Genomic DNA, 27,862 nt, shown 5'->3' with positions numbered 1-27,862 from the left:
GTGAGAGGCCAGGGTGGCATTCAGCCTTGGGACATTAATACAGTCTGTGCAAACCACTGTTGCTTGATCCCCACATCTGACAAAGAAGAGGATGGGATGGCCTACTCAAATTCTATGCATATGTCTCAGCATTTCATAAGATCCAGAGCCTCACCACTGCCTATACAGACATGGGCAAACAGAGAAGAGGTCTGGAAAATCATGTTTAACAAGCAAAAGTCATACTATGGGAAGCCCTCTATGTCATGGCACCCTGTTCTGCAGCCTCTTCTGGATTGGCTAATGGAGGTGCATGAGGTCTACAGACTTCACAGGGAGATAGTTTACTTGACCCAGGATTGCTTTGATCAACACATGACAGCACAGAATGTTGTAAAATCACTTTTACAGATGATTGGAATTTTATCTTTATTTATTGCAGCCAAACTTGAGGAAATATGTTCTTCACAGTTGCACCAGTGTGCAACTTTGGGGCTTGTTCAGGACATAAAATTCTTACTGTGGAATGAGTGAGTATAAAAGCCCCTGAGTGGTGTTTAAGTCCCCTGGCCACTGTATGTATACATGCTGAATGTATACATGCAGGTGACATCTCTAAATGACTTACACAAAGTGCTATTTCCACAGAGTCCCCAGCAAATGTTCACAGATTGCAGAACTTTTAGATCTCTACGTGCTGGATGCTGACTGCTTAGAATTTTCTTAGGATGTACTCACTGCTTCTGCCTTCTATTTCTTTTCACTTGAATTGATGTAAAAGGTTTAAGAGCATCAGTGTTGTGACAGAGAGAACCATGTCAAGTGGATGGTTCCATTTGCCATGGTTATAATGGAGGAGCTCAGAACTGAAGCACTTCACAGGGGTTCCTGCTGAAGATGCACACAGCATACAGACCCACAGACACAGCTTGGATTTGCTGGACAAACCCAAAGAGAATCACATCGTTTGAACAAAATAGGATTTCTCCTCTCCCCATTGAGGTTCTCACCCTTCTCCACAGAGCAGAAAAATGCACAGCAGAGGACAGGGAACACTGTGGACATACCAACATTCCCCACCAATGACAGTTGTGTGGAAGGGGCTGCTCAGCTCTCTTCCATCTGCTGCAGCCGAGGTGTGTGTTGGCTTTTACAGACATGTAATTGGAAGACTGCATCTCTTCTGCACTTGACGTATTTCTGTGATGGGATTGAACAGGGAGAAGTGGTTTGTGTTGACTACTTAGAATTTTCTTTTCTTTTTCTTTCTTTCTTTTCTTTTTTTTTTTTTTTTTGAGATGGAGTTTCATGCTTTTTGCCCAGGCTTGACTGCAATGGTGAGATCTCGGATCACTGCAACCTCCGCCTCCCAGGTTCAAGTGATTCTCCTGCCTCAACGTCTCCAGCAGCTGGGAATATAGGTGCCTGTCACCACACCCAGCTCATGTTTTGTGTTTTTAATAGACAGGATTTCATCATGTTAGTCAGGCTGGTCTCAAACTTCTGACCTCAGGTGATCCACCCACCTCAGCCTCCCAAAGTGCTCAGATTACAGGCAGGAGCCACCATACCCAGAGGCTTAGACTTTTAAAATAAGTGAGTCAAGTACACCAGCCTCCTCCAGACACTGGTGAATGCTCCGGATGCTGCCAAGAATGGTGACACTAGACTTGATTGGTTGTTGACACAAATAGCACCGGCTTGAAGGTGAGGAGCGCAACTGTTGCTGTTGGTCTCTCCTCGGGGGTTCTGCGCTGTGTGGTACTGAATGGGGTAAAAGCATTTTGTGATGCAGAGCCCACAACCAGCTGGGCTGGGGCTGTCTATCTCACACTATCACTATCAGTGAACAACGCATAGTGCCTTTTATGAATGCTTGTTTTGTAAGCAGTGCGGCTAGGGCTATCCCTTTTTTTTTTTTTTAAGGCATCTTGCTTTGTCACCCAGGCTGGACTGCAATGGCACAGTCTCGGCTCACTGCAACCTCCACCTCCCTCATCAAGTGATTCTCCTGCCTCAGCCTCTTCAGCACCATCGATGGCAGTGGTGCTGAAGTCATTTCCACATTCAGTGGAATTCTTAGGTACAATTTCTTTCCTAGGCTTGGCTAAAAGTCATAACTAGTCTGTAACCAGTGTTCTTTTAATCCTTACCCAAATTTAATTGTAAAGAAGAAATGGGCAGGCACAGTGGCTCAATATCTGTAATCCCAGCACTTTGGGAGGTCAAGGCAGGCAGATTATCAGGTCGGGAGTTTGAAACCAGCCTAGCTAATATGGTGAAACCCCGTCTCTACTAAAAATACAAAAATCAGCCAGTCATGCTTGTGCATGCCTGTAATCTCAGCTGTTATGGGGGCTGAGGCAGGAGAATCATTTGAATCTGGGAGGCAGGGATTGTAGTGAGCTGAGGTCAAGCTATTGCACTCCAGCCTGGGTGACAAAGTGAGACTCTGTCTCAAAAAAATTATTTTGTTTGGGGAACTTGTTACTGTAGTGGCCTAAAGCTGTGATTTTAAGAAGAAAACACACAGTAAATTTCTATGTAGCTGAAGGGCATGGTGTCAGTATACGGTCTGTTCCCTAGCCATTGATAGTACCACTAAGTGCCTTACTAATGGTCACTGTCCACCTGAAGACCTAATGTGTAGAGCTCCCATCATTGTTATTATTATTATTTTGAGAGAGATTCTCACTCTGTCACTCAGTGTGGAGTGCAATTGTGCAATCTCCGTTCACTGCAAACTCTGCCTCCTAAGTTCAAGTGATTCTCCTGCCTCAGCCTCGCGAGTAGCTGGGATTACAAGCATTACATCATATTTTGTTGGATATTTCTGAGGTGGTGACCTTATTAAGTCTTGTGTTTCCCTTCTAACAATGCTTCAGCATCTGTGGCTACATAGAAGGGAGGTTGAATGAATAAATAAATGACATGCATTTTTTTAAAGCTATACCTTTGGATTAGGTCAAACTCTATATTTAAGTGAATTCCCTGAGGAATGTGAACACTGTAAACAGGTGAGTGCATTATTCTCTACTTCCCTTTCTGCACAGAGCAGTTGTTCACCAACATCCACCTTGCCCACTGCACTAGGAGGCAACCACGTCAAGTATGGCCTGTGCTCCTTCACCATCTGGCTTCTGCTTGGGTTTGGATGATAGCAGGCACCTGCAGGAGCTGGGAGTGTGGGAGAAGTAACTCAGGTTTTCATTTCCCTGACCCTCTGGGCAGCTCTGTAGTTCTGTAATCATTGCCGTTCTCTACCTACAGCTACAGACACTTGGAGCTGCCCCCAATGAAAGCTACAGATTTCCCTGAGTTCTGGAAACTATTGCCTTCCTTGCTCCTTCAAGCTCAGAGATGAGAACAGTTTCCTGCCAGGGATCATCCCAGGGAGCTTCAGCACCCCTTGTGACTTTCTTAGCCCTGCGGGACCTGTGTAAAAGGTGTCATCTCAGGCGGGGCGCAGTAATCCCTGCACTTTGGGAGACTGAGGAGGGTGAATCACCTGCAGTTGAGAGTTCAAGACCAGCCTGATCAACATGGAGAAACCCCATCTCTACTAAAAATATAATATTAGCCTGGCATGGTGGTGCATGCCTGTAATCCCAGCTACACAGGAGGCTGAGGCAGGAGAATCGCTTGAACATAGGAGGCAGGAGTTGCAGTGAGCCAAGATCACAACTTTGGACGTCAGCCTGGGCAACAAGAGTGAAACTGTCGCAGAAAAAACAAAAGTACCATCTCTTTCCTGTCAGGTTCCTGACCACACAGTGCTCCCACAAAAGTGGGAGCGACAAGAATGTATTTAAGGCATTGCACTAACACATCTATTCATGATGTTAATTCAAAAACTTGACTTACTACAATAAAAGGGAAAGATAAGGGTATTCTGGAAACAGAGCAGGAAGGAACGCAAAGGTGGAAACCATCAATTTAGGACATCTAAGAAGCCCCAAGTGCAGAGGCTGCCCTGAGTCTTTAGAGGACAGGAAACAGAACACATGACCCAAGAGTGAGAGACAGCCCAGCCAGAGCAGGATGATAACGGCTCTCCTGCAGGATACTATTCCTGTAAATCTCTGATGAGGGGGGTGATGTCAGCATGTGACAATACAGACACACACAATATGGAGTTGAGGGCGGCTTGGAGAGCTGACATTCTCAGCCCTTGACCTCCATGGACTTGGAGAAAAGCTCAGCCTGGAGATGTGTGAGGCCTCCGATCTGGAGCAGCATGTACGTCCGGGGTCTGGTCCTCCTCTTCCCACAGTCAAATCAGCATAATTTTGGCTGCGTAGAAGCCCTGGGCCTAGCATCTCCAGGTGACTTCCCCATTAGGTCCTGAGTGAGGGGTCATAAGTGCTGATGGCTAAAAATTTTAGTGATGGCAGGATTGTTTTTCCTTATGAATTTTTTTAAAAAATGTTTAAAGCATAGATAATTGTGTCCAATCTGTTCTATTTTATGCTCAATCATTTGACCATGTGAGGAAAGCAGATTTTCAGGTATTTCCCCATCCTGATGAGGGATCTGTAAAAACCTGGAATTGGCCAGGCGCGGTGACTCACTCCTGTAAACTCAGCACTTTAGGAAAGCCGAGAAGGGTGGATCACGTGGTCAAGAGTTCGAGAACAGCTTGGCCAACATACTGAAACCCATCTCTATGAAAAATACAAAAATCAGCTGGCCCTGGTGGCATATAGGGTGCATCCCTGTAGGGCTCTGTGAGCCCCTCCCTGCTGGTGTGGAGAAGAGAAACTGTAGAAATAAAAGACACAGACACAGAGATAGAGAAAAGAGAGTTTGGGCTCAAGAGTCCACTGCCAGCCAAAGCGCAGAGACCTGCAGTGGTCCCGAGTGCCTGGACACGGACTTTTATTGAGTACAAAGCAGTGGGCAGGTAGAGTGAGGTAATGGTGGTCAGTGACAGGGTCAAGTAAGTCACGTGTCTTGGAGACAGGGGCCCAGGACTCTCAAGTAGCCGAGAGGAGGAGAAAACTAATGTGTCAGCACTTTCGCATATTTGTTAGAAATGTCAAGGTCATTAATTCTCATCTTCTGAGAAAAAGAGGAACCAGGCGCAGAAGTGGAGCGTGAGTGGACATGGAATGTGACCGCCGAAGCACATGATCACATAGAGACAGTTAAGCCCCCCGATGTCTGCGGGATTTCCTGACAGCCGTCAAGGCCTTGCCACACAAGCTTGGAGAAGCAGAGTTTTTTCCTAACTTCCTCAGGAAAGATATGTCTTGGCCATTTTGTACACCTCCTTCCCTAGCTGGCTAAACAGCAGGTACTTTCCCAGAGCTGGCACGGCTGCACAGCTAAGGCGCCCTCCAGCAGCCCTTATGCAGGCATGACAGAGGGCTTAGAGCATCTTGCCTTAGGGTCACTTTGTTCTCAATGCCACCTCAGTTCCATGCTTCATAACCCAATAGTCATTAGTAAAATTAAAGGTTGTATTGAGTATATATCTTTATGATTATAAGTAACTATAAAATTATATATGATTATATAAAGGAATAACTATGTGCCTATATTTCTAATTCTTTTCTAAATCAATATTTATATGGAAAAAGGCTGAGGCTTCAGACCCTTGCCACGGCGCTTGTGGGGCTTTCCCCCAACAGTGGCAGGCACCGGTAATACCAGCTACTCGGCAGCTTGAGGCAGGATAATCACTTCAAGCTGAGGGGCAGAGATTGCAGTGAGCCAAGACTGTGCCATTGTACTCCAGCCTGGGTGATAGAGTGAGACTGTCAAAACAAACAAACAAACAAACAAAACCTGGAGTGAAGAATTTCTTTATGTGCATACCTTTTTTCTTGTGTGCACTGCCTTTCATTCACAGTTCTGTGTATTCACACATTTGCGATTGCACTTTTTGCTATTAATTTAGAATCACTTATTAATTCCACAATCAAGTTAATAAAATGCCATTGGGAATTAAAGACAAATTTTACATGTATTTTCTCAAAATTCATTACATGATCCATTTATTCATTCTAAACCCATGTCAAATGTCATCCTTAAACATCATCTTTTATTAAAGTTGCTTTCATTTATTAATTCAATCATTTGCCATTGAGGTTTATAGCAAGAGGCATCAAAGAAGGTAGAATGTTCCCATCTGTTCGGGGATTAATGGAAGTAGAAAGATGTGAGGGGCAAAGGGACAAGAGCCCTCAGAGAGGTAGACCAGATATAATGACACCTGCCTCCCTGGTTAGAAACCAACTTCCAGGATTCAGCTTCAGGATTCAGGAGTAAAGTGTCCCAATATTTAGGTTTACTGGTCTCTCTCCAATTCAGTGCTCATCTGGCCAGGGCTAAGACCCTCACACACATTACTTTGAGTATCCAAGCTTAGAATGTGACTGCCTCTGGGACATTTCATGTTAAAAACAAAAAACAAAAACAAAAACAACAAAACTAGCAGCTGTAGATGGAGGGGCTAGAGGGCTCCAGCCACCCTTCCATGGAACTCTCTTCAAGGCACCAACCTGAGCTCTATTACTTATTTTGGCCACATCCTCAGAAATTTAGAGAAATGGCTGTGATGTCTCTGAGTGGAAGTGAGGGGAGGCCACTGGACAGTCAGAGATTTTGAATCCCTGTGTCTTTCCCTCCATCTCAAACAGAGACATGTTGGCCAGGCTGGTCTCAATCTCCTGACCTCAGGTGATCCACCTGCCTTGGCCTCCCAAAGTGCTGGGATTACAGGCGTGAGCAATTGCTCCTGGCCTGCTGTTACTTTAAGCCAATTTATTAGAGCTCTTCTATGTATTTTGGTAATGGAACCATCACATAAGTACATGACTCATGTAAATACATACACATACAGGCACACAGATAGAAGTAGATCTTTTACCTTTATAAAATTCTTTATTTGCCAATATTGTTTTATTTTTATTTTTTTGAAGGTAGGGTTATACTCCATCACTCATACTGGAGTGCAGTGGCATGATCCTAGCTGACTGTAACCTTGAACTCCTGGGCTCAAACAATTTTCCTTCCTCAGCCTCCTGATAGCTAGTGTTGCTAGCAAAATTCTAGCTCAGAATTTTGCTCCTTCGTTTAACTATAACTGGGTTCTTGTCACATGACCAGGAAAGACTAGGCTCATGGACACATTGAGGGGTGAGTAGAGAAGAATTTACTGGGTGAAAAGGAAATAGAAAGAAAAGGAAAAAAAATCCTCTCACAAACTGAGAAGGAGTCCTGCTGACAGAACCCCAGCTCACAGATTGAATTCCAGGCCACCACAACACAAGCTGAAGTAATCAGGCTCCTCCCTGCCTGCGGAAGGTGTGAATTTATGAAAGCTCCACCCCATTCTCCCAGTGTGCAGGGGGTTGGCAATTCTCTGGTGACCCTTTTTTAATCTGTGTACATATTTGGCTAGTGTAGACACTAGGACTCCAGGGCCTCACCATGCCCGGCTAATGTTTTTCTTTTTTCTGTGTAACCAGGTTGGTCTCCAACTGCTAAAGCCAAGTGATCATCCCACCTGAGCTTCTCAAAGTGCTGAAATTACAGGCAGGTGCCACATTGCCTTGCCTGGATGGTGTGCAGTGGCACAATTTTGGCTCACTGCAACCTCTGCCTCCTGGGTTCAAATGATTCTCCTGCCTCAGCCTCCCAAGTAACTGAGACTACAGGTGCCCACCACCACGCTTGGCCAATTTCTTTTTTTAGTAGAGACGGGTTTCAACATGTTACCCAGGATGGTTTTGATCTCCTGACTTCATGATCTGGCCACCTCAGCCTCCCAAAGTGCTGGGACTGCAGGCATGAGCCACCATGCCCAGCCTAGCATAGGATCTTATAAAGAGATCAATTGGATTTAGATAAGTGCTTTTAGTTTGGTCTGTATCTTTTAACTGAACCATTGGATTCAGGGTAGAGCCGAAACTGAATTTTGGGTTCTCAAAAAGAGAGCAAAGCCTTGAGAATCTGTCCATGCAATATTTTCAGTGTGTTTTGCTACAAAAACATTCTCCCACAGCTGGGGGGAACCCAGTGCCAATCAGCCCATTTCTGTGATCAGCCCATTTCCCAGCCATTATATACACCAAAGTCAAGTATTCTCACAATACAAAGTAATTTCTGATGCCATCCCAAAGCCAAAATTACGTCACGCAATGCAAAGGAACAGAGTTTTAGATCTGAGAGGTCTTCTTTCTCTCTTGGATTTCCTCTTGGGATTCCCTGAGGAAAAAACAGCAGTTTTTCACAAAAATGAGTCTGTGGTGCCTTTTGTGTTTTTCTTAAGGGATCCCAGGCTATTTGAATTTTATTTTATTTTATTTTTTCCTTATATGGCACCAAGGTTGGTAAGAGGAAAGAGGACTGATAAAAATAAATAGGGAAGGCCTGGCACAGTGGCTCACTAATTCTAGTACTTTGGGAGGCCAAAGCAGGCGGTCACGAGGTCAGGAGTTCCAGACCAGCCTGGCCAACATAGTGAAACCTCATTTCTACTAAAAATGCAAAAACTAGCCAGGTGTGGTGACATGTGCCTGTAATCCCGGCTACTCAGGAGGCTGAGGTGGGAGTATTGCTTGAACCCGGGAGGCAGAAGTTGCAGCAAGCAGAGACCACATCATTGTACTCCAGTCTCCAGCCTGGGCAACAACATGAGATTCCATCTAAAAAAAAAAGAAAGAAAGAAAGAAAGAAAAAGAAAAAAGAACGAAATAGGGAAACAGAAAGTGCATGTGATTAGCAGGGGGTTTAAGAAGAGAAACATTTAGTTGACTGATAAATGTTTACGCAGAGAGAACAGAGACCTTAAAACAATATCTACACATAAAATCCAAAATATTAGTTTTAATTAAGTTTTGATTATAGAGCTAAAAAAAAAATCCTTTCATATCTCTTATTACCAGATGTTAGCCAGGAGGTGCAGTTGATATTCCTGGCTTTTCACCTTCTTTACCAAAAGATATCCTCCCAAGTGCCTTAACCAAAGTTATGACTCAGGCCACAAGGTGGGTGGCCTTTGTTGTTCTCTAATGAGGTAGCAAACTGGGCCATGGCAAAAGTGCTCAATTTTTTTTTTTTTTTTTTTTTTGAGATAAAGTCTTGCTCTCTTGCCCAGGCTGGAGTGCAGTGGCATGATCTTGGCTCACTGCAACCTCTGCCTCTCAGATTCAAGCAATTCTCCTGCCTCAGCCTCACAAGTAACTGGGACTACAAGTGCATGCCGCCATGCCAGGCTAATTTTTGTATTTTTAGTAGAGATGGGGTTTCGCCATGTTGACCAGGATGGTCTCAATCTCTCACTGGGAATGGGGCAGCAGGAAAGAGAAGGTGGTACTGATTTCTCTGTTTGTTCCAGAGAGAAGAAAAATGTGAGTGTGTGTGTGTGTGTGTGTGTGTGTGTGTGTGTGTTTTCAGAATCCAGTAGACAACTTGCCAATATTGACAGGACTGTGAGAGGCCAGTGTGGCATTAAGCTTTGGGACAGTAATGCAGTCTGTGCAAACCCCTGCTCCTTGATCCCCAAATCTGACAAATAAAAGGATAGCATGATTTACCCAAATTTTACGTATAGGCCTCACCGTTTCTTTTTCTTTTTCTTTCTTTCTTCTTCTTCTTCTTTGTTTTTTTTTAGCAGAGTTTCACTCTTGCTACCCAGACTGGAGTGCAACGGCATGATCTCAGCTCACTGCAACCCCCGCTTCCCAGGCTCAAGTGATTATCTGCCTCAGCCTCCCAAGTAGCTGGGATTACAGGCACCCACTACCACATCCAGCTAATTTTTTGTATTTTTAGTAGAGACAGGGTTTCACCACGTTGGCCAGGCTGATCTTGAACTCCTGACCTCAGGTGATCTGCCCTCCTTGAATTCCCAAAGTTCTGGGATTGCAGGCATGAGCCACCATGGCCGGGCAAGCCTCAGTGTTTCATGTGATCCAGAGCCTCACCTGCCTATACAGATCTGGGCAGAGAAGAGGTCTAGAAAATCATATTAAACAAGCAAAAGTCATACTTATGGGATGAACACTCTATGCAGTGGCACCCTCTTCTGTGGCCTTTTCTGGATTGGCTAATGGAGGCATGTGAGGCCTACAGACTTCACAGGGAAGTAGTTTACTTGGCATAGGATTGCTTTGATCAATGTATGACAGCACAGAATGTTGTAAAAACTCTTTTACAGATTATTGGGATTTTATCTTTATTTACTACAGCCAAACTTGAGGAAATAACGTGTTTCACAGTTGCACCGGTGTGCAACTTTGGGGCTTGTTCAGGAGATAACATTCTTACTGTAGAATGAATGAGTATAAAGACCCCTGAGTGGTGTTTAAGTCCCCTGGCCACTGTGTCCTGGCTGAATGTATACATGCAGGTGGCATCTCTAAATGACTCACACAAAGTGCTATTGCCACAGCGTCCCCAGCAAATGTTTACAGATTGCGGAGCTTTTAGACCTCTGTGTGCTGGATGTTGACTGCTTAGAATTTTCTTAGGATGTACTCACTGCTTCTGCCTTGTATTTCTCTTCACTTGAATTGACACAAAAGGTTTAAGAGCATCAGTGATGTGACAGAGAGAACTGTGTCAAGTGGATGGTTCCATTTGCCATGGTTATAAGGAGACCAGGAGATCAAAACTGAAGCACTTCACAGGGGTTCCTGCTGAAGACGCACACAGCATACAGACCCACAGACACAGCTTGGATTTGCTGGACAAAGCCCAAAGAGAGCCACATTGTGTGAACAAAACAGGATTTCTCCTCTCCCCGCTGAGGTCCTCACCCTTCACCACAGAGCAGGAAAACGCACAACAGAGGAAAAGGAACACTTTGGCCATGCCAGCGTTCTCCACCAACGACACTGTGTGGAAGGGGCTGCTCAGCTCTGTTCTGTCTGCTGCAGCAGAGGTGTGCGTTAGCTTTTACAGACATGTAAATGGAAGATTGCATCTCTTCTGCAGTAGAAGTATTTCTGGCCGGGTGCGGTGGCTCACGCCTATAATCTCAGCACTTTGGGAGGCCAAGAGGGGTGGATCACGAGGTCAAGAGATCGAGACCATCCTGGTCAACATGGTGAAACCCTGTCTCTACTAAAAATAAAAAAATTAGCTGGGCATGGTGGCGCGTGCCTGTAGTCCCAGCTACTTGGGAGGCTGAGGCAGGAGAATTGCTTGAACCTAGGAGACAGAGGTTGCGGTGAGCCGAGATCGTGCCATTGCACTCCAGCCTGGGTAACAAGAGCGAAACTCCGTCTCAAAAAGAAGTATTTCTGTGGATGGCATTGCACAGGAAGAAGTGGTTTTTATTGACTGCTTAGACTTTTCTTTTCTCAGGTTCAAGAAATTCTCCTGCCTTAGCCTCTTCAGCAGCTGGGATTATAGGTGCCCACCACTACACCCAGCTTGTGTGTGTGTGTGTGTGTGTGTGTGTGTGTGTGTGTGTGTGTGTTTAATAGAAATGAGGTTTCACCATCTTAGTCAGGCTGGTGTCAAACTCCTGATCTTAGGTGATCTATCTACCCCCCTCGGCCTCCCAAAGTGCTTGGATTACAGGAATGAGCCTCCACACCTGGCCGCTTAGACTTTTAAAACAAATGAGTCAAGTACATCAGCCTCCTCCAGAACACCAGTAAGTGCTTCAGATGCTGCCAAGGAGAATAACGCTAGACTTGATTGGTTGCTGACACAATAGCACCAGCTTGAAGGTGAGGAGTGCAACTGTTGCTGTTGGTCTCTCTTCAGAGGATCTGCGCTGTGTGGTACTAAGTGGAGCAGGTAGTTGTGAGCAAAAGTTTTTTGTGATTCAGAGCCCACAGCTGGGGCTGCTCTTCTCACACTACCTGTTGACAATGCAGAATGCCTTTTATGAATGCTTGTTTTCTAAGTGCTGCTATCCTTTTTTTTTTCTTTTTTTTTGGAGGTGGAGTCTTGCTTTGTTACTGAGGCTGGAGTGCAGTGGTGCAATCTCGGCTCACTGCAACCTCCACCTGCCGAGTTCAAGCAATTCTGCCTCAGTCTCTTCAGCCCCCCTCGATGGCACTGGTTTTGAAGTTATTTCCACATTCAATAGGATTCTTAGGTATAATTTCTTTCCTAGGCTGGGCTAAAGGTCATAAAGAATCTGTAATCAGCATTATTTAATACTTTTTTCACCCTTACCCATATCTTATTGTAAAGAATAAGTGGGCCAGGCACAGTGGTTCATATCTGTAATCCCACCACTTTGGAAGGCTGAAGGCAGGCAAATTACCAGGTCAGGAGTTCGAGACCAGCCTAGCCAATGTGATGAAACCCATTTCTTCTAAAAATACAAAAATTAGCTGGGCATGGTAGTGCACACCTGTAATCCTAGCTACTTAGGAGGTTGAGACAGGAGAATCGTTTGAACAAAGGAGGCGGAGGTTGCAGTGAGCTGAGATCAGGACATGGCTCTCCAGCCTGGACAACAGAGCGAGACTCCATCTAAAAAAAATTAATTTTGTTTGGAGAATTTGTTAATGTAGTAGCCTAAAGCTATGATTTTAAGAAAAAAATGCACAGTAAATTTCTATGTTGCTGAAGGGCATGATGTCAGTATACGGTCTGTTCCCTAGCCATTGATAGGGAAACTAAGTGCCTTACTAATGGTCACTGTCAACCCGAAGGCCTAACGTGTACAACTCCCATCATTGTTATTATTATTTTGAGGCAGAGTCTTACTCTGTCACTCACAGTGGAGTGCAATTGTGCAATCTCAGGTCACTGCAACCTCCGCCTCCCAAGTGGCCGGGATTACAAGCATTGCATCATATTTTGTTAGATATTATTGAGGTGGTGGCCTTATTAAGTCTTGTATTTCCCTTCTAACAACGCTTCAGCATGTGTGGATACATACAAGGGAGGCTGAATGAATAAATAAATGACATGTATTTTATTTTTAAAGCTATACCTTTGGATTAGGGCAAACTCTAAGATATTTAAGTGAATTCCCTGAGGGTTGTGAACACTGTAAACAGGTGGGTGCATTATTCTCTACTTCCCTCTCCCCACAGAGCAGTTGTTCACCATAATCCACCCTGACCCCTGCACTAGGAGGCATACCACTCAGCACCTGCCCTTCCCCCAACCCTTCTCTTCCCACCTGCCCCTGCCTCAGCACAGCAGATCCTCAGAATCCAAAGAGCAAGCCTACCCTCCTGTTCTCTGTCTCTTTGTTCATTTTGTTTTGTTTTGAGACAGAGTTTTGCTCTTGTTGCCCAAGCTGGAGTGCAATGGCACAATCTTGGCTCACCACACCTCCCGTGCCTGGGTTCAAGTGATTCTCTTGCCTCAGCCTCCCGAGTAACTGGGATTACAGGTGCCCGCCACCAAGCCAGACTAATTTTTGTAATTTTTTTGAGATGGGGTTTCATCATTTTAACCAGGCTGATCTCCAACTCCTGACCTCAAGTGATCTGCCCACATCAGCCTCCGAAAGTGCTGGGATTACAGGCGTGAGCACCGTGCCTGGCCCCATGTTCTCTTAATAGTTTGTAATATCAGGCTGAGCACAATGGCTCCTACCTGTAATCCCAGCACTTTGGGAGGCCCAGTTGGGCAGATTTCCTGAGGTTGGGAGTTCGAGACCAGCCTGACCAATGTGGAGAAACCTCATGTCTACTAAAAATACAAAATTAACCAGGCTTTATGGTGTGTGCCTGTAATCCCACCTACTTGGAAGGCTGAGGCAGGAGAATTGCTTGAACCTGAACCTGGGAGGCAGAGGTTGTGGTGAGCAGAGATCTGCCATTACACTTCAACTAAGGAAAGAAGAGCAAAACTCTGTCTAAAAAAAAAAAAGTAGTTTGTAATATCAGCACAGCTTCAAGGAAAGCATGTGAGAACAATAACTCATAGAGCAAGACATCTGTCTAGAGTGAGTGAGTCATAGGGGAAATCTGGGAGGGAAACACTGTAACCCTTTCTTTCCCAGAAAAGGAAGGTCGCTCCAGGGACAGGGACCCCAAGCCTGGATAGTGAGATTATGTGGAAGAAGTCTTGAGGTATTAGGGGAATGGGTCCCTCTCCCTACATCCTTCCTATGCTATGCTTGGGAGGAGACAGAGTTCATCAGCTGCACAGCTGGCAGAAGAGAAGTCAGGGTCCAGAGACAAGGGAGTTGAGAACAATCTGTGTCTTGCTGGTCTGCACAAGGCAGCTCTCAAACTGTGGAGAACACTATAATGACCAGATTCAGCTCAGCCACTCTCAGCCTCGACACCCTGAGCATTATGGACAGTCCATCTCCATCCCCTACCTTCAAATCCAGAGATCCCACACAGCACAAAGCTGCTCCCCAGTCAACTGCTGTTGACATTGGGCCCCAAGGATCACATTTCAGGAAGCTGTGAACACCACATCAGTGTCAGGGACCCTGTCACCACCTGGAGAATGATAATAAAGAGGACCCAGCAGAGCCTGCAGGAGGAGAAAGAGAGAACTGTATTTGAGGCAGGACCATGGGATGGGTGAGGAACAAGACCATGGGATGGGTGAGGAACAAGACCATGGCTCCATTCTCTCTATTCCAGGGGTTAGAGATGAGCTGCCCCCACTGCCCCTTCCTTGCTGGTTTTTATAGAGTAGACCCCGCCTGATGTTCTTATGAGGAGAGAAGACCCTGTTAGGTGCCATGGTAGAGGGGGGCCCAAGGGTCAATGAATACCTGGTTAATATATTGCTACTAGCTGAGATTAGGAAATTAAACCATTAAACCCTGGACCCAGGACAGGAGGAAAAGACAGTGGAGGACCCTGCAATCAGTCTCCTGGATGTCTGTTTGCAGCAAAGTTCTTTCCTTCAGGGTTCAGGGCACCCAGTGTCATGATTCTGAGTGTTGCTATCCTGCTGTTCTCATCTGTGAATGGGGCTGGACCCCACTTTCTTCCAATATAAATAACTGGGAGAATCTATTCACATACACCTGGTACCTACATATTAGTTAATACTGCACAAAAGTTTTGTTTAATATTTTATGTCTTGTAAGAAACAAAATAGAAGGATGATATTTTTATTAAAGGTAATTCAGGTTATGTGAGAATCAGATTCCTGGGGCCCTGGGTAACTTATCCCGATGTTTAGAATCCTCATGGAGGATCAGGGGAGTACAGAGCCCAGAAATGGCCATGAGACCTGAAGCTGCCTGGTGTAAAGGACCGTCCCCTGCACCTGGGGCTCAGAGGGAACAGCACAGCTGACTCCCAGGGTCTCCAGCCTCTGGCCTCTATTGTCAGCCTGCACTTTCTCAGCCTTCCTGGCTGCCAGGCTTCTGGTTCCCAGCAGCCTCCTCTCTCACTCTTCACCTCTTCTGATTGGGACCATTGGCCACTTGACAGGGAGTTCCCTCCTTGTCAGTCTGCCTGGCTCCCTCTCAGGGTTTGTGGTTTGACTGGGTTCACCATCCCCAGCCCCAGCAGGAACAGGGAAAAGGAACTCAGCAAGTCTCCCACAAACAACAGGACCTCTACAGGTGAGAAAGGGCAAAGCCATCTCTCCAGCCTCTCCCACACCCGAGAACTTTTTGCACATCCCAGCTCCAAGACCAGAGCAGGAAGTAGTGCTAAGCCAGCAATGGTTTCCACGATGGTTAGGATGAGCTTGGAAGGTGGTTCTGAGAAGAGAATGAAAGGGGCCTGGACCTTCAGGTCAAAATCCTGACCCTGCCACAGGACCCAGGTAGCTTCCATTGTGCCAGTTCTATGAAGGGATTCCCACCATATACCCATTTTTACCCACCTCAGTATAAGGGGTGCATCCTGGATCTAAGTTTGGTCCTCCCCTTTCCACAGTCAAATCAGCATAATCTCTGCCAGTAAAAGCCCTGGGCCCAGAATCTCAAGGTGACTTTCCCATTAGGTCCTGAGGGTCCACAAGTGCTGATGGATGCTCTAAGGGGAGTCCGAGGCTGAACCATATTGAGTCATATACAGTAGGATTCTCATGGATAGAGAAAAATTAATAAGAATCTCAGCCATCATCTTCCTGTGAGAGATCCAGCAACAATTTTCAAAGTTAAAAATAGGTTCAGGATAAACAAGTTTCCTAATCTCTAATGCTCTCTTTCTACAAATGTGTCTCACTGTCTGCAAAGCCACTCTTTTGCTTTTAATCTTGGTGATATTATTTTTTAGTTTTGAAAAAGAAAGAAAAACTAAACACCCTGGAATGAAGAATTCCTTCATGTGCACACCTTTTTTCTTGTGTGCATTGCCTTTCATTCACACTTCCGTGCATTCACACATTCGTGATTGCACTTTTTTGTTTTAATTTAGAAACATTTGTTAATTCCACAGTCAAGGTAATATTGCCAATTAGAATTAAGATAAATTTTACATGCATTTTCTTAAAATTCATTACTTGATCCATTTATTCACTCTAAACCCATGTTAACTGCCATTCTTTAAATCTCATATTTTATTAATGCTTTCATTTATTAATTCAGTCAAATGCCACTGAAGTTTATTGCAAAAGGCATCAATGATGGCAGAATGTTCCTATCTGTTCTGGGATTAATGAGAGTAGAAAGATGTGAAACACAGAGGGACAAGAGGTCTCACAGAGGCAAACCAGATATAATGATACTGGCCTCCCTGGCCAGAAGCTGACTTCCAGGATTAAGAATTCAGGGCTCAGGATTCAGGAGTAAAGCATCCCAATATTTAGAAAGTTTCCTGGTCTCTCAAAGCCCTTGCTCATTTGACCAGGGCTAAGAGCCTCACATATTTTGCTTTGAGGATCTAAGATTAGAATTTTACGGTCTCTGGGACATTTCATGTTATAGAAAGCCCAGCAGATGTAGACAAAGGGTCTAGAGGGCACCACCCATCCTTTCATGAAACTCTCTCCATTATTTATACTGGCCACATCCTCAGGGATTTAGTGAAATGGCTGTGTTCCTCTGAGTGGAAGTGAGGGGAGGTCACTGGGTAGTCAGAGATTTTGAATCCCTGTGTCCTTTCCCTCCATCTCACTTGTGGAAGCCCAAGAAAACAACATGAATGTCAGAGGTGAATTCAGGCCCATGGATTCATTGTTGTCAGGGAACTGAAGCCAAGTGGCCCAACAGTAATGAAGTCTATGAGGCTTTGGTCTCCTCAAAGCTCTCCTCCATGAGGAGCTGCCTCTCACTGCCATCAGGGACCTCAGGAGTTGGACATGGAATTCTTTGTCATGTCTGATGAGGAGCTAGAGATGTCCCAGAGCATATAGACCTTAATCAAATTGGAGCCAGAGTGGAGTCAGGCAAAACTCTGCACTGACTCAGAGGCACCAAGTGTGAAATAAAGTCTCCATTCAGAGCTTCCACCAGGGCATCAGGCTCAGTAGTAATTCCTTTCTGCTGTTGCTACATTTGCCCTGTGACAGCTGGTACTTGAAGTAAGGAGAAATAGTTATGTGTATAGGAAAGCACATGCAACGAGAAAACTGGAACATGATTTCTTAGGCAGGAGGGACGCTTTTCTCTTTCATGGTAGATATGGGACTCTTTGCCCTGATGTCTCAAGTACAAAAGGTAAACTTCCTGCTCTCAGTTGAGTGACCAACAATGGGAGCTGAAATTTAGAGAATCAGTGGCAGCCTCTCTCTCTCCATCCTCCAGCCCAGTAAATCTAAGGCAAGGGCTTAGGGCTTTTGCACTTTATTTTCACCATGCATTTTGCTTATCTGGTTAAGAAAATAACCAAATGGTTGGATGTGGTGGCTTACACCTGTAATCCCAGCATTTCAGAAGGCTAAGATGGGAGGATTACTTGAGGTCAGGAGTTCAAGACCAGCCTGGCCAACATGGAAAAACCCCATCTCTACTAAAAGTACAAAAATTAGCCAGACATGGTGGCATACACCTGTAGTACCAGATACTTAGGAGGCTGAGGCATGAGGATCACTTGAACCTGGAAGGTGGAGGTTACAGTCAGCTGAGATTGTATTGTTATACTCCAGCCTGTGTGATGGAGTAAGACCTTGTCTCAAGAAAAAGAGAAGAAAGAAAGAAAGAAAGAAAGAAAGAAAGAAAGAAAGAAAGAAAGAAAGAAAGAAAGAAAGAAAGAAAGGAAAAGAAAAGAAAGAGAAAGAAAGAAAAAAGAAAGAAAAGAAAGAGAAAGGAAGAAAGAAAAAAGAAAGAAAGAAAGAGAAAGAAAGAAAGGAAGAAAGGAAAGAAAGAAAGAAAGGAAGGAAGGAAGAAAAAAGAAAGAAAGAGAAAATATCCAAAGGTATAAAAATTAAAGGGTTGCAATTCTGCAATTCTGGTGGCACCCAGAGTACTGGACTAGACCAAGGGTGCCATGTGCTTGTCACTGCTCCACAACTCAATGGCTGTGACCTCAGGAGAATGTTTCCAAGTCCTGGTGCTTTTTAATTCATGAGTGAGTCATGGATAAACATATCCATTCTAGTGAGAATAAATGAGAACACATCTCATCCTTACTGAGATGCAGTGAGGGTCTCTCCAGTACCAAGGGATAAATGCAGAGAGAAAGATGAAAGAGAAGTCATTAGCTTTTAGGATTTTAAGAAGCATGGCTCTTAAAAGCAGGTAGAAAATATATAATACTTACAAAGCCCTCAGTAAAAAAAAATCCCCTTTTACTTTAGTAATGCTTACAAAATAATTACTTCTCCTAATTTCTAGAAAACTAGGGGGAAAGCTTGCTCTTCAGCATCTTAAGAATCGTAAATACAGCTTGTGATTATATGTCAGATTGAAATCACAAGCTTCATTCTGAGGAAATTAGAAAAGAAATGGGGACATCTCCACTTTTTTGAGTGGCGACCATGGGACCCAAAGTGGCTTGGAAATGAACCTTTATCATCTACGCTTGTCAATTTTTAATTGATTCACTGAGTTCTTAGAAAACCCAGATAATTCATACCCTGAAAAAATTCCACGTCCAGATACTAGGCAGGTTAATATGTGTGGTTTAATCTGTTAGGGAAGCCATAACAAAGTACCACATGCTGGGTGACTTAAACAACAGAAATTGCCAGACACGATGGCTCATGCCTGTAATCCAAGCACTTTGGGAGACTGAGGTGGGTGGATCATAAGGTCAAGAGATTGAGATCATCGTGGCCAACATGGTGAAACCCCATCTCTACTAAAAATACAAAAATCAGAGTTTGTAGTCCCAGCTACTCAGGAGGCTGAGGCAGGAGACTCACTTGATCCTGGGAGGTGGAGGTTGCCTTGAGCCAAGATCATGCCATTGCACTCCAGCCTTGTTGACAGAGCAAGACTTTGTCACAAAAACAACAACAAAACAAATAATTTAAAAAAAAAAGAAATTTATTGTATCACAGTGTCACAGTTCTGTAGGCTGGAAGTCCAAGATGATGGTGCTGGCAATGCACATTTCTTCTGAGGCCTGTAGATGTCTTCTCCCTAGGTCTCCACATGGTCATTCCTCTGTATCTGTCTGTTTCCTAGTCTTCTCTTCTTATAAGGATACCAGCCAGATTGAATTTGGGCCCACTCATAGGACCTCATTTGACCTTAATGACCACCTTAAAGATCTCTCCAAATGCAGTCACCTTCTCAATTACTGGGGTTTAGGACATCAACATGTCAATTTGCAGGGATAGAATTTGGCCCATAAAAATCTGGATTGTTCTTCAACTTGCATTTTCTAAAGAATAAAATGGAGTAAGTCTCTTGGACTTGGCTCTGTCCCTTGACACTGTGAAACTTTGTTCTTGCAATGAGAACAAAAAAAAGGAGAGTCAAAGGTTGGTGTCACCCAGAATGTGAGCCCTCCCTAACTCTGGCTGCCCCAAGACCCAGTGCTGTGTCATTCCTGCAAGTCTTGCTCCATTCTAGTGATTCTGCCTCCAGCTTTTCGACTGTGAATGGGATTCTCTCCAAGGGGAAAAACTTCTACTGCTGTGCAGGCTTCTTTTCTTTATATTTGCAGAAGAAAAATATGGATGTAATAAAAAGAATGTATGTGTCAAATTTTTGTGGTAATTATTTTTATATCCTTATCAATACCCCATATTATGATGAATATGTTGGCTTGATTTAGATGGAAGGGACATGACAATGGACCTTTTGAGCCAGGATTTCTCTGGGCCTTTTCATGGGATTCAGTCCCTGCCATGGTGAGTGAAGGGAGAGCTCTTGGTGTAGGGTTTAGTCTTTACAATGAACAAAGCTGTTTGGACAGCAGGTTTCACTCAGAAAGCTTGAAAGTTATGCAGGAGTGTGATCCTCCTCCCCATTCGAAAGGTCAAGGTAGAGCAGGTTCTTGTTCACCATGCAGTGAGTGAGAGAAGGGAAAGTGACAGAGAGCATTCTTTCAGCATTTTGTGGCATGCACACATCCAAGTCTCTGGTGTTTTAAAGAATTGAAACTGAGACCTAGATCCACTTATCTGTAAGGCAGAACTGTGGAGGAAGGAAGCATATCATCTCCACCACTGAAGAGATCCCTGAAGAGAGATTTGTGAGTCCGCATTTTACCAAAAATGACACAAAATTTTATCAAAATAAAGTAAAATTGTGGCTGTAAACGATTACCTTATTTAGAGCTTCAACTCCACACCTACTTCCTAAGGCATGGTCCTTCCCCAGGACACTATATGTTAGGAACAAATAGTTCCTCTTCAAAAGATTTACCTTTTTTGTTCCCTGTTCTCCAAAGCAAGTTCCTTGTCCTGGAACCTCCTCATCCCTCATCTTCATCACCTGCTTGGTGAACAGCTCTTCCCAACAGTCCCGATCTGTAGAAGAATATGCCTCTCCACTTACTTTCTTGTTCCTGACCCTGCAAGTAATCTTTCCTTCCTTTGCCATCTCCAGACATGCCTGGACATGCTTAAACATGTCTCTTTTCACCACTTTTGTAACAAACCTGTACCTCCGTTATTTGAAAATTGCTAAACAATATCCAATCAGGGTCAACTTAGATTGTGCAATCCAATCCCAGCCAATGGGAAAGGACACAGAAGTAGTGACTGCATTAGGGATAAAAACTCCTGCCCTCCTTTGTTCAATGTGCACTCTAAGCAGCCAAGAGTGTGAGTGGCACCATTCTGCAGAAGTAAATTTGCCTTGCTGAGAAATCTTCATTTAAGTGTTCATTCTCTTTGCAACTCTGAGCAATTGTTTCCAACATATAAAATCACAGGACTTCAACTTGAGCAGTAAGGCATGATGATGTTACTCCTTTCTGACAGATGGGATGTTTTAGGTTGGATGTATTTTCCAAAGATGGCTGCAAAAATATCTTTCATCACACTTGGTTTTTTTAGTTTGACCCACCACTTTCTCATCAAGAGGTAAGGTCTCTCCACCCACTTAAACATGAGTAGATCTGATATCTGTGTTAGCCAACAAAATATGGCAGAAGTCCAGCCAACACATAGGCCCCTATGAGAGATCATAAAAATACTTAGTTATTGTTTTCATGAATATCCTTTTCTATCCTTCCAATTTCAACTTCTATACATCCTTAGTGTCACAATCAGTATCTTGTAGTGAGGATATGGTTAGTCTTTTTATTCTATCCATTGTGATAACCTCTGAGTTCTAATTGGGGAGTTTAATCATTTTACATTTAAAGTAATTACTGATAAGGAAGGACTTATTTCTGTAATTGTGTTACTAATTTTATGCATGTCTTGTAGCTGTTTCATCCCTCATCTCCTTAGTTCCAACTTTCCTTTGTGTTTAGTCAATTTTTTTCTAGTGGCATGTTTTTATTGTCTTCTCATTTTGTTTTGTGTATAGTTTATGTATATTTTCTTTGTCATTACTATGATGTTGTATATAACAATAGAGTTATAACAGTCTTGAATTGAAATTAACATAAAATCTCTGCTTTTTTACATCTTTTTCCACCCCTCATTTTACATTATTGATGCCACAAATTACACCTTAGCAGGCTGGCAGGCTGGAAAGTCACAACGTTGCAGTCTTCAGTCTAAAATTTGTAGACCAGGTTGGCAGACTGGAAACCTAAACTGTAGTTGCTGCTATCACCTTGAGACAGAATTTTTTCTTTTCTGGGAAGCCTCACACTTTGTCCAGGCCTTCAGCAGATTCGAAAAGTCTCACCCACATTTTTTAGGGTGATTTCCTTTTTATAAAATCAACTGACATTAGATTTTAATCACAACTGCAAAACACCATCATTGCAACATTTAAATTTAGCATTTGATTAAATAACTAGGCACTATGGTTTAGTGAAATTAACACATAAGAGCCATTATCCCAGTCCATGTTTGTGAACTTGGCATCTGTTAATGTTTTCTTAAACCGTAGTTAGTCTCCAAATGAAAACAACCATAAAGTCATATGTTCGCCAAAGATTATACAACTATCTTGCATCCAACTAAAAACACACTGACTCTTTCCTCAGAAAAAGATTCAAACTGAATGCATGATATGCACTCTTCTCTTTGATTTACTATAACCTAAATATCATGTTTAATAAAAGGTAAACCATCATTAATAAAAGGGAACTCTTGTTATCACATTTTATGTTTTATTACAAGATCATAAGGAAAATATGAAAACAAAGATATTTCCTTAATACATGTATGAATACATACACACAGACATAAATATCATCATATAAACATTAGAAAGGGAGGATCCAAGATGGCCAAATAGAAACAGCTCCACAGTGCAATTCCCAGTAAGAACAACACAGAGGGTGAGTGCCTATTGCATTTCCAGAAAAATTTTCACAGCCTGCAGACCAGGAGATTCCCAGGCTGAAAAGTGCCACAAGTTTTCAGCATGGTGGTTTCAGCCAGTGCTGGGTTGGCACACAGAAACTCATGCAAATCTGGATGACCATTTCAACTGGTACCTGGAATGCTTGGGAGACAGAGTTGCCCATTCAACTGAAAGGGAGAGGGCAGAGACAGGGAGCCAGGCAATCTGGCTTGGTGGGTAACACCCCCACAAAACAAGCAATTTGAAACACTCTGGATTGAGAGTTTCGCAGCAAGTGCAGCTGGAGCTGGGGCAGTCCAACTCAGTGGGGGGAAGGGTGACCACCACTACCAAGGCAGTCTGCCACTACCAAGGCAATTCACACAGCAGCTGGGCAGAGCCTGCAGCAGCTCAGCAATGCCTCTGCTGGTGGACTGTGACTAGACTACTCTGTGTGGGGCAGGGCATCTATGAAAAAAGGCAGCAGCATGACAGTAACTTATAAATAAAGCCAACCTTCCTAGGACAGAGCACCTGGGAAAAGAGATGGTTATGAGTTCTGCTGCAGCAGACTTAAAAGTGCCTGTCCAGCATCTATTCACTGAGCAATGGAACTCCCATCACAGCACTTGAGCTCCTATAAGGGACAGACTGTCTCCTCAAGCAGCTTCCTGACCCCCATATTCCCAAAGAGACACCTCATAAAGGAGAGCTCAGGCTCACTTCTGACAGGTACCCTTCTGGAATGAAGATAATAGAAGAAGAAACTGGCAGAAAATCTTACTGTCCTGCAGCCCCTATGAATTATCTCCAGGCAAGCAGGGTCTGGAGTGGACCTCCAGCAGTCCTTCAACAAAGGGTCCTGACTGTTAGAAGGAAAACTAAGAAACGGAAAGAAATAACTTCATCAACAACAAAAAGAACATCCACTCAAAGACCCCATCTGAAAGTCACCAACTACAAAGACCACAGAGAGATAAAGCCACTTTGATGGGAGGTGCCGTAATCACCGCCCATGGAGTAGGAGGTCGGCAGTGTGAGGAGCTGTTATGGTGCTGAGTTCCCTGGCAGAGCTGGCTGAGCCGAGGTGGTTGCAGCCATGAAAGTGGGGTAGTGGTGCTAAGGATCAAGTATACTGTTTAAAAAAAAAAAAACCCAAGCATGAGGAAGGCAGGTGCCATGTCTATGTGGGCTTCATGCTGTGGGCTGCTGAATGAAGTTATGGGAGCTGGAGCTGTCAAGGGTCAGCAGTCAGAATTTGCAGGAGCCACCAGCCCACTCAGAGTTAAAACAAGCCCTGATTTTTCCACCTACCCTCCAGCAGCTACGGAAGGGCCCAACATAATTTGCAAAGCCTGTGGACTTTCATTTTCAGTCTTTAGAAAGAAGGTACAAAGTGAAATCCCTTCAGCAAACACAGATGATGATGATGACAACGATGAGGATGACAATGAAGAAGTAGAAAATGCAGATGATCGGACCCCTGGGCTCTCCAAGGAGAGAATGAAAGCTTCACTGTCTGACTTGCCAAGCCTTGGTGATATGGAAGGGATGAGCATGCACCAGCTGAAGGAAATTCTCGCTCAGAATTTTGCCAACTATTCTGGCTGTTATGAAAAATGAGAAATGGTAGAGACAGTAAACCAGTTATACAAAGAGAATGAAGAAAACCAAAAGTCCTATGGCGAGCCGCTGCAGCTGCAAGATGAGGAAGACAACAGCCTGTGTCGCATCTGCATGGATGCCATCATCAACTGTGTCCTGCTGGAGCGGGGGCACATGGTTACCTGCACCAACTGTGGCAAGCGCATAAGTGAGTGTCCCATCTGCCAGCAGTATGTGGTGCGAGCTGTGCATGTGTTCAAGTCCTAAAACTGAGGCTCCCCTCAACAGGTCAGTCACCCTCAAACTTGACCCCAAACATTTCAATGCACAGAAGAAACTAGAAAGTTACTGTTCAAAGGCTGAAACTATTTTTTAAAATAATTTTTACTACTAAGTGGGGACAGAAAGATCCATACTGAGTTGTGGAAACCTTGGTCCATGCCATGAGCCTGTCTGTCTGTGGACACATGAGCTTTCCAGGCTCAGCTGGACTTTATCACACATCCCATGGACATTCATTGAAGTTAGCCTGTTTGCGCCATGTGAGCATCAGCCACTGCTGTCTTTGGAGAACAGTTATCCTGTTCTCTTATTTCCCCTTCATCCTATTTTTAATTTAAACTGCTCGGATGTTTAAAATTTCTGTCCTCTTTGGATGAGATAAGAGTCCACAGGTGGCTGATGTGAAACATGCTGAGCAGGGACTCCTCTGAATGTTCACTTTATTAGTCATGTATATTTTAAATGCTAACATTTGATGAGTATAAGTTTCCACATTGTTGCTGTTTCTGCATTTAAACGTAATTGGGAACAACTGACATTCTATAGTCAACTGCCAGGGCCTTAGACTACATATGTCCATTTTTGTTCAGGTGTAGCTTTCTATAGCAAGGGCTGCATCTAGCTTCTTTTATAAGTGTGTGTGCTAAATTCCTTATTAATGCATAATCATTTTACACTGTTTTGTATAGTGAAGGTGTATTTTCAGTGCTACTCACTAGCTGATTTTAACTTTAGGAATAAAATTACTTTTAAAAGAAAAAAAAAGACCACTATGATGGGAAGAAACCAGTGCAAAAAGGATGAAATCACCAAAATCCAGAATGCCTCTCCTCCAAAGGATCAAAACTCCTCACCAGCTAGGAATCAAAGATGGATAGAGAATAAATCTGATAAATTAACAGAAACAAGCTTCAGAAGATGGATAATAATAAACTTCTCAGAGCTAAAAGAACATGTTCTAACCCAAAGCAAAGAAGCTAAGAACCTAGAAAAAAGATTAGATGAGATGCTAACTAGAATAAACAGCTAAGAGAAGAATACGAATGACTTGATGGAGCTGAAAAACACAGCACGAGAACTTCATGAAGCATTCACAAGTTTCACTATCCAAATTGACCAAGCAGAAGAAAAGATATCAGAGATAGAATATCAATTCAATGAAATGAAACAAAAAGGCAAGAATAGAGAAAAGAGAGCGAAAAGAAATTAGCAAAGCCGCCAAGAAATATGGGATTATGTGAAAAGACCTAATCTACGTTTGATAGGTGTACCTGAATGTGACAGAGAGAATGAATCCAAGCTGGAAAACACTCTTCAGGATATTATCCAGGAGAATTTCCCCAACCTAGCAAGCCAGTCCTCCATTCAAGTCCAGGAAATACAGAGAACACCAAAAAGATACTCCTTGAGAACAGCAACCCCAAGGCACATAATTGTCAGATTCACCAGGGTTGAAATGAAGGGAAAAATGCTAAGCACAGTCAGAAAGAAAGATTGGGTTACTCACAAAGGGAAGCCAATCAGACTCACAGTGGATCTTTCAGCAGAAACCCTACAAGCCAGAAGATAGTGGGGGCCAATATTCAACATCCTTAAAGAAAAGAACTTTCAACACAGAATTTCATATCCAGCCAAACTAAGCTTCATAAGCGAAGGAGAAAGAAAATCCTTTATGGACAAGCAATTGCTGAGAGATTTTGTCACCACCAGGTCAGACTTACAAGAGCTCCTCAAAGAAGCACTAAACAAGGAAAGGAACAACCAGTACCAGTCATTCCAAAAATGCACCAAATGGTAAAGATCATTGACACAATGAAAAAAAAAAAAGTGCATCAACTAATGGGCAAAACAACCAGCTAGCATCAAAATGGCAGGATCAAATTCATACATAATAACATTAACCTTAAATGTAAATGGGCTAAATGCACCAATCAAAAGACACAGACTGGAAAATTGGGTAAAAACTCAAGACCCATCAATGTGCTGTATTCAGGAAACCCATCTCACATTCAAGGACACACATAGGCTCAAAATAAAGGGATGGAGGAATATTTATCAGGCAAATGGAGAGCAAAAAAAAGTACAAGTTACAATCCTAGTCTCTGATAAAATGGACTTTAAAACAACAAAGATCAAAAGAGACCAAGAAGGGTATTACATAATGGTAAAATGATCAATACATTAAGAAGAAATCATGATCCTAAACATAGAGGCACTCAATACAGGAGCATCCAGGTACACAAAGCAAGTTATTGACAACCTACAAAGATACTTAGACTCCCACACAATAATAGTGGGAGACTTTAACACTCCACTGTCAATATTAGACAGAGCAACAAGACAGAAAATTAACAAGGATATACAGGACTTGAACTTAGATTTGGACTAAGTGGACCTAATAGACATTTACAGAAATCTCCACCCCAAATCCACAGAATATACATTCTTCTCAGTACCACATTGCACCTACTCTAAAATTGACCACAAAATTGGAAGTAAATCACTCCTCAGCAGGCAAAAGAATGGAAATCATAACAATCTCTCAGACCACAAGGCAATCAAATTAGAACTCAGAATTAAGAAACTAACTCAGAACTGCACAGCTTCATGGAAACTGAACAACTGGCTCCTGAATGTCTACTGGATAAATAATGAAATGAAGGCAGAAATAAAGATGTTCTTTGAAACCAATGATAATGAAGACACAACATACCAGAATCTCTGGGACACATTCAAAGCAGTGTCTAGAGGGAAATTTATAGCAATAAATGCCCACATGAGAAGTGAGGAAAGATCTAAAATTGACACCTTATCATCAAAATTGAAAGAGCTAGAGGAGCAAGATAAAAAAAACTCAAAAGCCAGCAGAAGACAAGAAATAACTAAGATCAGAGCAGAACTGAAGGAGATAGAGACACACACACAAAAAAAAACCCTTCAAAAAAATCAGTAAATGCAGGAGCTGGTTTTTTGAAAAGGTCAACAAAATACACAGACCACTAGCCAGATTAATAAAAAAAGAAAAGGGAGAAGAATCAAATAGATAAAATAAAAAACAACAAAGGAGATATCACCACTGATTTCTCAGAAATAAAAACTACAATCAGAGATTACTACAAACAACTCTATGCATGTAAACCAGTTAACCTGGAAGAAATGGATAAATTCCTGGACACTTGCATTTTCCCAAGCCTAAACCAGGAAGAAGTTGAAACCTTGAATAGACCAATAACAAGGGCTGAAGTAGAGGCAGCAATGGCCTAGTAAATTTAAAAAGTCCAGGTCGAGACAGGTTCACAGCTGAATTCTACCAAACATACAATGAGGAGCTGGTAC

The 27,862-nt window shown here is 43.3% G+C and overlaps 1 protein-coding gene and 2 pseudogenes across 1 annotated transcript in view; 2 read left to right on the top strand and 1 right to left on the bottom strand.

Annotated features, from left to right (window-relative positions):
- Positions 1-27,862, bottom strand: part of LOC101040877 (class I histocompatibility antigen, B alpha chain-like) — a 361,503-nt gene that overhangs the window by 250,710 nt on the left and 82,931 nt on the right. The window lies entirely within an intron of this gene.
- LOC104651305 (G1/S-specific cyclin-E1 pseudogene) lies at positions 9,890-10,884 on the top strand (annotated as a pseudogene).
- LOC101033376 (E3 ubiquitin-protein ligase RNF34 pseudogene) lies at positions 23,801-24,511 on the top strand (annotated as a pseudogene).

This window comes from Saimiri boliviensis, chromosome 4, assembly GCF_048565385.1.
Source record: "Saimiri boliviensis isolate mSaiBol1 chromosome 4, mSaiBol1.pri, whole genome shotgun sequence".
In the NCBI taxonomy this organism is placed as follows: Eukaryota; Metazoa; Chordata; class Mammalia; order Primates; family Cebidae; genus Saimiri; species Saimiri boliviensis.
This window is presented reverse-complemented; position numbering and strand designations above follow the sequence as displayed.